The sequence below is a fragment of the Perna viridis genome, chromosome 9, assembly GCF_037379345.1.
Source record: "Perna viridis isolate PV_CMFRI_1.1 ecotype Kerala chromosome 9, ASM3737934v1, whole genome shotgun sequence".
Taxonomy (NCBI): domain Eukaryota; kingdom Metazoa; phylum Mollusca; class Bivalvia; order Mytilida; family Mytilidae; genus Perna; species Perna viridis.
Genome location: NC_142453.1, coordinates 30,991,503 through 30,997,926, shown reverse-complemented (window position 1 = coordinate 30,997,926; position 6,424 = coordinate 30,991,503). Strand labels below are relative to the sequence as shown.

The following is a 6,424-nucleotide window of genomic DNA, read 5'->3' as shown; positions in this document are numbered from 1 at the left end:
GTGGTTTAAAGAGATTTCTAATTTATTGCGCATTTTTTCTAAATCTTTTTCACGCGGTTGTTTTTGAAAAAAGGATAGGATGCCTACTCTACCGTTGCACCTGGTTCTTGCTCCCAGTTTTTGTTTTTAAAGGAATTCGAGTTGCTCATTTGCTTTTGTTTCTTTATGAGTGTTATTTTAGTTACCTTATGTTCTTTGTTGACTATATATTTATATATAGGTTTACTTAGAATGAATCTATCATTAACCACTATTTATGACCTCTCGTATAAAAACTGTTCAATGAGTTATACTTAGATCATCTATATCTCGCGTCATGTCCACATCAGACTAAAAATACACACCAGTCGCACACAACGTACAGTTTTATTGTAACAAAAGTATATTACAGTGCTACAAAAAGAGATTTATCGATTGATAACGCCTTGAATATTTGTATATTTACAGCTTTGACTGTAGTTGTCGAATCTGTTCCGTCTGTAAGAGGGGTAAATGTTGATGTACAGGGTGTACTAAGAAGGAAGCGGGAAGTTGTTCCGTCTGTTAGAGGGGTTAATGTTGATGTACAACGTGGTCTTAGAAGGAAGCGAGAAGCTGTTCCGTCTGCCAAAGGGGTTAATGTTGATGTACAAGGTGGTCTTAGAAGAAAGCGAAACGCTGTTCCATCTGCCAAAGGGGTAAATGTAGATGTACAAGGTGGACTTAGAAGGAAGCGAGAAGCCGTTCCGTCTGTTAGAGGGGAAAATGTTGATGTACAGGGTGGTTTTAGAAGGAAGCGAGAAGCTATTCCGTCTGCCAAAGGGGTAAATGTTGATGTACAAGGTGGTCTTGGAAGAAAGCGAGACGCTGTTCCATCTGCCAAAGGGGTAAATGTTGATGTACAAGGTGGACTTAGAAGGAAGCGAGAAGCTGTTCCATCTGTTAGAGGGGTTAATGTTGATTTGCAAAGTGGACTAGGAAAGCAGCTGTTCATTACATAAAAAGGAAAATATTGATGTTCAAGGTGGTCTAAGAAGGAATCGAGAGGTTTTCTTTTCGTAAATGTAGATTTAAAGCGTGGTTTTATTCGTTAATTTTCTTATTTTCACAATTCAATTTTCGAACAAATCAATCAATTATTAAGATTTCTCGAATATTTTTTTTATTAAAGATACTGTTATACCGATGACGTAATATCACTAAATAATCCCGGATTAGGTACATGTAATTAGTTCTTGCACCGATTATACCACTTTTGCATGAATAACGAACAATTATTGACTGATCGCAACGGATTAATATCCGATGAATAGTGACATATCTTATAGAGTTTCTGTAAAATTACGGATGATCGACTCATATATATATATTTTTTTTAAGTTTCAACAGTCGATTCAAATATAAAGATACGTTATTCTTAGAAGGAAGCGAGAAGCTGTTCCGTCTGCCAAAGGGGTTAATGTTGATGTACAAGGTGGTCTTAGAAGAAAGCGAAACGCTGTTCCATCTGCCAAAGGGGTAAATGTAGATGTACAAGGTGGACTTAGAAGGAAGCGAGAAGCCGTTCCGTCTGTTAGAGGGGAAAATGTTGATGTACAGGGTGGTTTTAGAAGGAAGCGAGAAGCTATTCCGTCTGCCAAAGGGGTAAATGTTGATGTACAAGGTGGTCTTGGAAGAAAGCGAGACGCTGTTCCATCTGCCAAAGGGGTAAATGTTGATGTACAAGGTGGACTTAGAAGGAAGCGAGAAGCTGTTCCATCTGTTAGAGGGGTTAATGTTGATTTGCAAAGTGGACTAGGAAAGCAGCTGTTCATTACATAAAAAGGAAAATATTGATGTTCAAGGTGGTCTAAGAAGGAATCGAGAGGTTTTCTTTTCGTAAATGTAGATTTAAAGCGTGGTTTTATTCGTTAATTTTCTTATTTTCACAATTCAATTTTCGAACAAATCAATCAATTATTAAGATTTCTCGAATATTTTTTTTATTAAAGATACTGTTATACCGATGACGTAATATCACTAAATAATCCCGGATTAGGTACATGTAATTAGTTCTTGCACCGATTATACCACTTTTGCATGAATAACGAACAATTATTGACTGATCGCAACGGATTAATATCCGATGAATAGTGACATATCTTATAGAGTTTCTGTAAAATTACGGATGATCGACTCATATATATATATTTTTTTTAAGTTTCAACAGTCGATTCAAATATAAAGATACGTTATTCTTTGAAAAATTAAATTCATGTTTTTTAACTTTAGTAGAAAAACTAAATCCAAAATTAGAGTACAACAATGTGATATATTAAGTAACAGTCTTTGTAAGAATCATGCAAAATCTGAAAAATGTGATACACCCGAAAAAAAGGCTACATATTTTTATTTTTGTAATTAAGTTGTTTTATGGGTCTATACTATGAAATGTGTAATTATTCATTCAAATCTGCCTGTTCTGAGGAGATAATTAACATTGAAATTTCAATAGATTCTATTGTATTTGAGTGTCATTCACAGAGTTGCCTCCCTTAATTTTGAAATCTACAATGCATTCTATATATTTTTTATCTCTTAAGAACATGGGTTATATGAAGAACTGAATGTAAATTTCTGTTTACTATGGCAATTCAAACGAAATATCAAAAATAAAAATATGTAGGCTTTTTACCCATGAATCACATTTTGGTTACAGACCACCAATTTAACCAATGAGCATTTGGAACGTACGCAGAAATAGTCCTATGCAGAAATTACCCCTGCTCCTCATAGTGCTGTGAAAAAAGTTCTCATCTTATTTAAAAAATTTAAACGGTTTCTGAAAGGAAAAACATTTCTGTACATTTTATAGGTGCATTTTGCTTCTTGTGATGTGAAGCCTAATCTCCATAATGATTTTTAAATACACCCCTGTCTTGTGAAAACACTGGGATTTCCCATGCTATTTATAGACCCTTCACTTCCGGTGACCAGTACTGCACTGCAAGTCTGCTAACCCCACATGCCATTCTGAGGATTGTGAGCTGACATATGTAGAATCATGCTGATTATAGTCCTCTGCAGGTTAAAGTTAAGGTAAAGTCCACAGAAGCCATTGAATATTGTGAAATTAGCATAGAAGCCTATGGAAAGTGGAATTAGTGGTTTTTAGCCTTAAGTTCAAGCCATGGCAAAATGAAAAGTTTCTTTAAATAGCTTTAAACTACTTGAAGATCTTGTTAACTTTGTCATGAGAGGAATACACTACAAAAATTCTTCAAAATATGCATTTTTTTAAGTTATAGGTCCAAATTATGGAAAATTGGTCTTTTTGGCTGATTTTTATGTCCTATCTTGTAAAAAGTGTAGAAAATTTAGTAAAAATATCAAATATTAAACTTTGAGGGCTATATTTACCTAAATATGGTGGTAATAAGCACTTGAAATCAAGTTTTGTGTAGATTTGAGCAAAAATTAGGTTAGAAATGAGGAAAAACTCACTTTCATTACTGCGGTTAAGGCCATATCAGCATTCCCCTATGGCAACATAGAAAATTGATTATTGAGTACTTTTTTTGCTTTAGGTGCCCTTTACTGGTCATGTTTTAATGTGAAAACACTGTATTTACATATTTAAAGCCAAATATATCACCTTTTGTGAAAATTTAAAGATTTAGGATTTTTGACATGTGATCAAGAAAAAGGGGGAGGCATGTCAGAAATAAATTTTTAAAAATAGACCAATTTCTCAGAAAATGATTACTTTTAAAACTATTTCTTCATTAATATTGTTAAAAAACAAGTTGTGATTGATATTTTTTATTTGAAAAGTCAGAAAAAGTTCTTTGCAAATATTTAATGCATTTAAGTATGGTAGAATATTGTCACTTTTTTGCTCGTACAACTTGGTTACCCTATATTTAAAAATCAAATATTTAAAAAAGTGCTTGTCACATTTCACTGAAACTTTGCAAATGCATTCAGTATGTGTGTAGGAAGATACCTGTATAGTTATTTATTTTTTCTAAGACAAAAAGTGACTCTTTAAAGATCAAGCCATGGCAAAATGAAAAGTTTCTTGAAATAGCTTTAAACTACTTGAAGATCTTGTTAACTTTGTCATGAGAGGAATACACTACAAAAATCCTTCAAAATATGCATTTTTTTAAGTTATAGGTCCAAATTATGGAAAATTGGTCTTTTTGGCTGATTTTTATGTCCTATCTTGTAAAAAGTGTAGAAAATTTAGTAAAAATATCAAATATTAAACTTTGAGGGCTATATTTACCTAAATATGGTGGTAATAAGCACTTGAAATCAAGTTTTGTGTAGATTTGAGCAAAAATTAGGTTAGAAATGAGGAAAAACTCACTTTCATTACTGCGGTTAAGGCCATATCAGCATTCCCCTATGGCAACATGGAAAATTGATTATTGAGTACTTTTTTTGCTTTAGGTGCCCTTTACTGGTCATGTTTTAATGTGAAAACACTGTATTTACATATTTAAAGCCAAATATATCACCTTTTGTGAAAATTTAAAGATTTAGGATTTTTGACATGTGATCAAGAAAAAGGGGGAGGCATGTCAGAAATAAATTTTAAAAATAGACCAATTTCTCAGAAAATGATTACTTTTAAAACTATTTCTTCATTAATATTGTTAAAAAACAAGTTGTGATTGATATTTTTTATTTGAAAAGTCAGAAAAAGTTCTTTGCAAATATTTAATGCATTTAAGTATGGTAGAATATTGTCACTTTTTTGCTCGTACAACTTGGTTACCCTATATTTAAAAATCAAATATTTAAAAAAGTGCTTGTCACATTTCACTGAAACTTTGCAAATGCATTCAGTATGTGTGTAGGAAGATACCTGTATAGTTATTTATTTTTTCTAAGACAAAAAGTGACTCTTTGAAGTTCAAGCCATGGCAAAATGAAAAGTTTCTTGAAATAGCTTTAAACTACTTGAAGATCTTGTTAACTTTGTCATGAGAGGAATACACTACAAAAATCCTTCAAAATATGCATTTTTTTAAGTTATAGGTCCAAATTATGGAAAATTGGTCTTTTTGGCTGATTTTTATGTCCTATCTTGTAAAAAGTGTAGAAAATTTAGTAAAAATATCAAATATTAAACTTTGAGGGCTATATTTACCTAAATATGGTGGTAATAAGCACTTGAAATCAAGTTTTGTGTAGATTTGAGCAAAAATTAGGTTAGAAATGAGGAAAAACTCACTTTCATTACTGCGGTTAAGGCCATATCAGCATTCCCCTATGGCAACATGGAAAATCCATTATTGAGTACTTTTTTTGCTTTAGGTGCCCTTTACTGGTCATGTTTTAATGTGAAAACACTGTATTTACATATTTAAAGCCAAATATATCACCTTTTGTGAAAATTTAAAGATTTAGGATTTTTGACATGTGATCAAGAAAAAGGGGGAGGCATGTCAGACATAAATTTTTAAAAATAGACCAATTTCTCAGAAAATGATTACTTTTAAAACTATTTCTTCATTAATATTGTTAAAAAACAAGTTGTGATTGATATTTTTTATTTGAAAAGTCAGAAAAAGTTCTTTGCAAATATTTAATGCATTTAAGTATGGTAGAATATTGTCACTTTTTTGCTCGTACAACTTGGTTACCCTATATTTAAAAATCAAATATTTAAAAAAGTGCTTGTCACATTTCACTGAAACTTTGCAAATGCATTCAGTATGTGTGTAGGAAGATACCTGTATAGTTATTTATTTTTTCTAAGACAAAAAGTGACTCTTTAGGTTACAGACCACCAATTCAACCAATGAGCATTTGGAACGTACGCAGAAATAGTCCTACGCAGAAATTACCCCTGTTCCTCATAGTGCTGTGAAAAAAGTTCTCATCTTATTTAAAAAATTGAAAAGTTTCTGAAAGGAAAAACATTTCTGTACATTTTATAGGTGCATTTTGCTTCTTGTGATGTGAAGCCTAATCTCCATAATGATTTTTAAATACACCCCTGTCTTGTGAAAACACTGGGATTTCCCATGCTATTTATAGACCCTTCACTTCCGGTGACCAGTACTGCACTGCAAGTCTGCTAACCCCACATGCCATTCTGAGGATTGTGAGCTGACATATGTAGAATCATGCTGATATATAGTCCTCTGCAGGTTAAAGTTCAGGTAAAGTCCACAGAAGCCATTGAATATTGTGAAATTAGCATAGAAGCCTATGGAAAGTGGAATTAGTGGTTTTTAGCCTTTTGCATGATTCTTAGCTGGAGTACTACTTCACATTTTTTTTTTTGGGGGGGGCGTAAAATGGAAACACGAAACCAAAATATTCCGTTGAATAAATATGAACCGATTAGCAGTCACGTGGTGTTAAACAAAAAAGACAAATTACCAGTCTGTAACTGATTGATGATGGACGACAAAACTTGGCAAAAAGGAAAAACTTGTAGTTTGTT

General features: G+C 32.6%; 1 pseudogene; it reads left to right on the top strand.

The window, feature by feature from the left end:
* Window positions 1–256: 256 nt before the first annotated feature.
* Window positions 257–1,800, top strand: LOC148607783 (uncharacterized; annotated as a pseudogene).
* The last annotated feature ends 4,624 nt before the right edge of the window (window positions 1,801–6,424 follow it).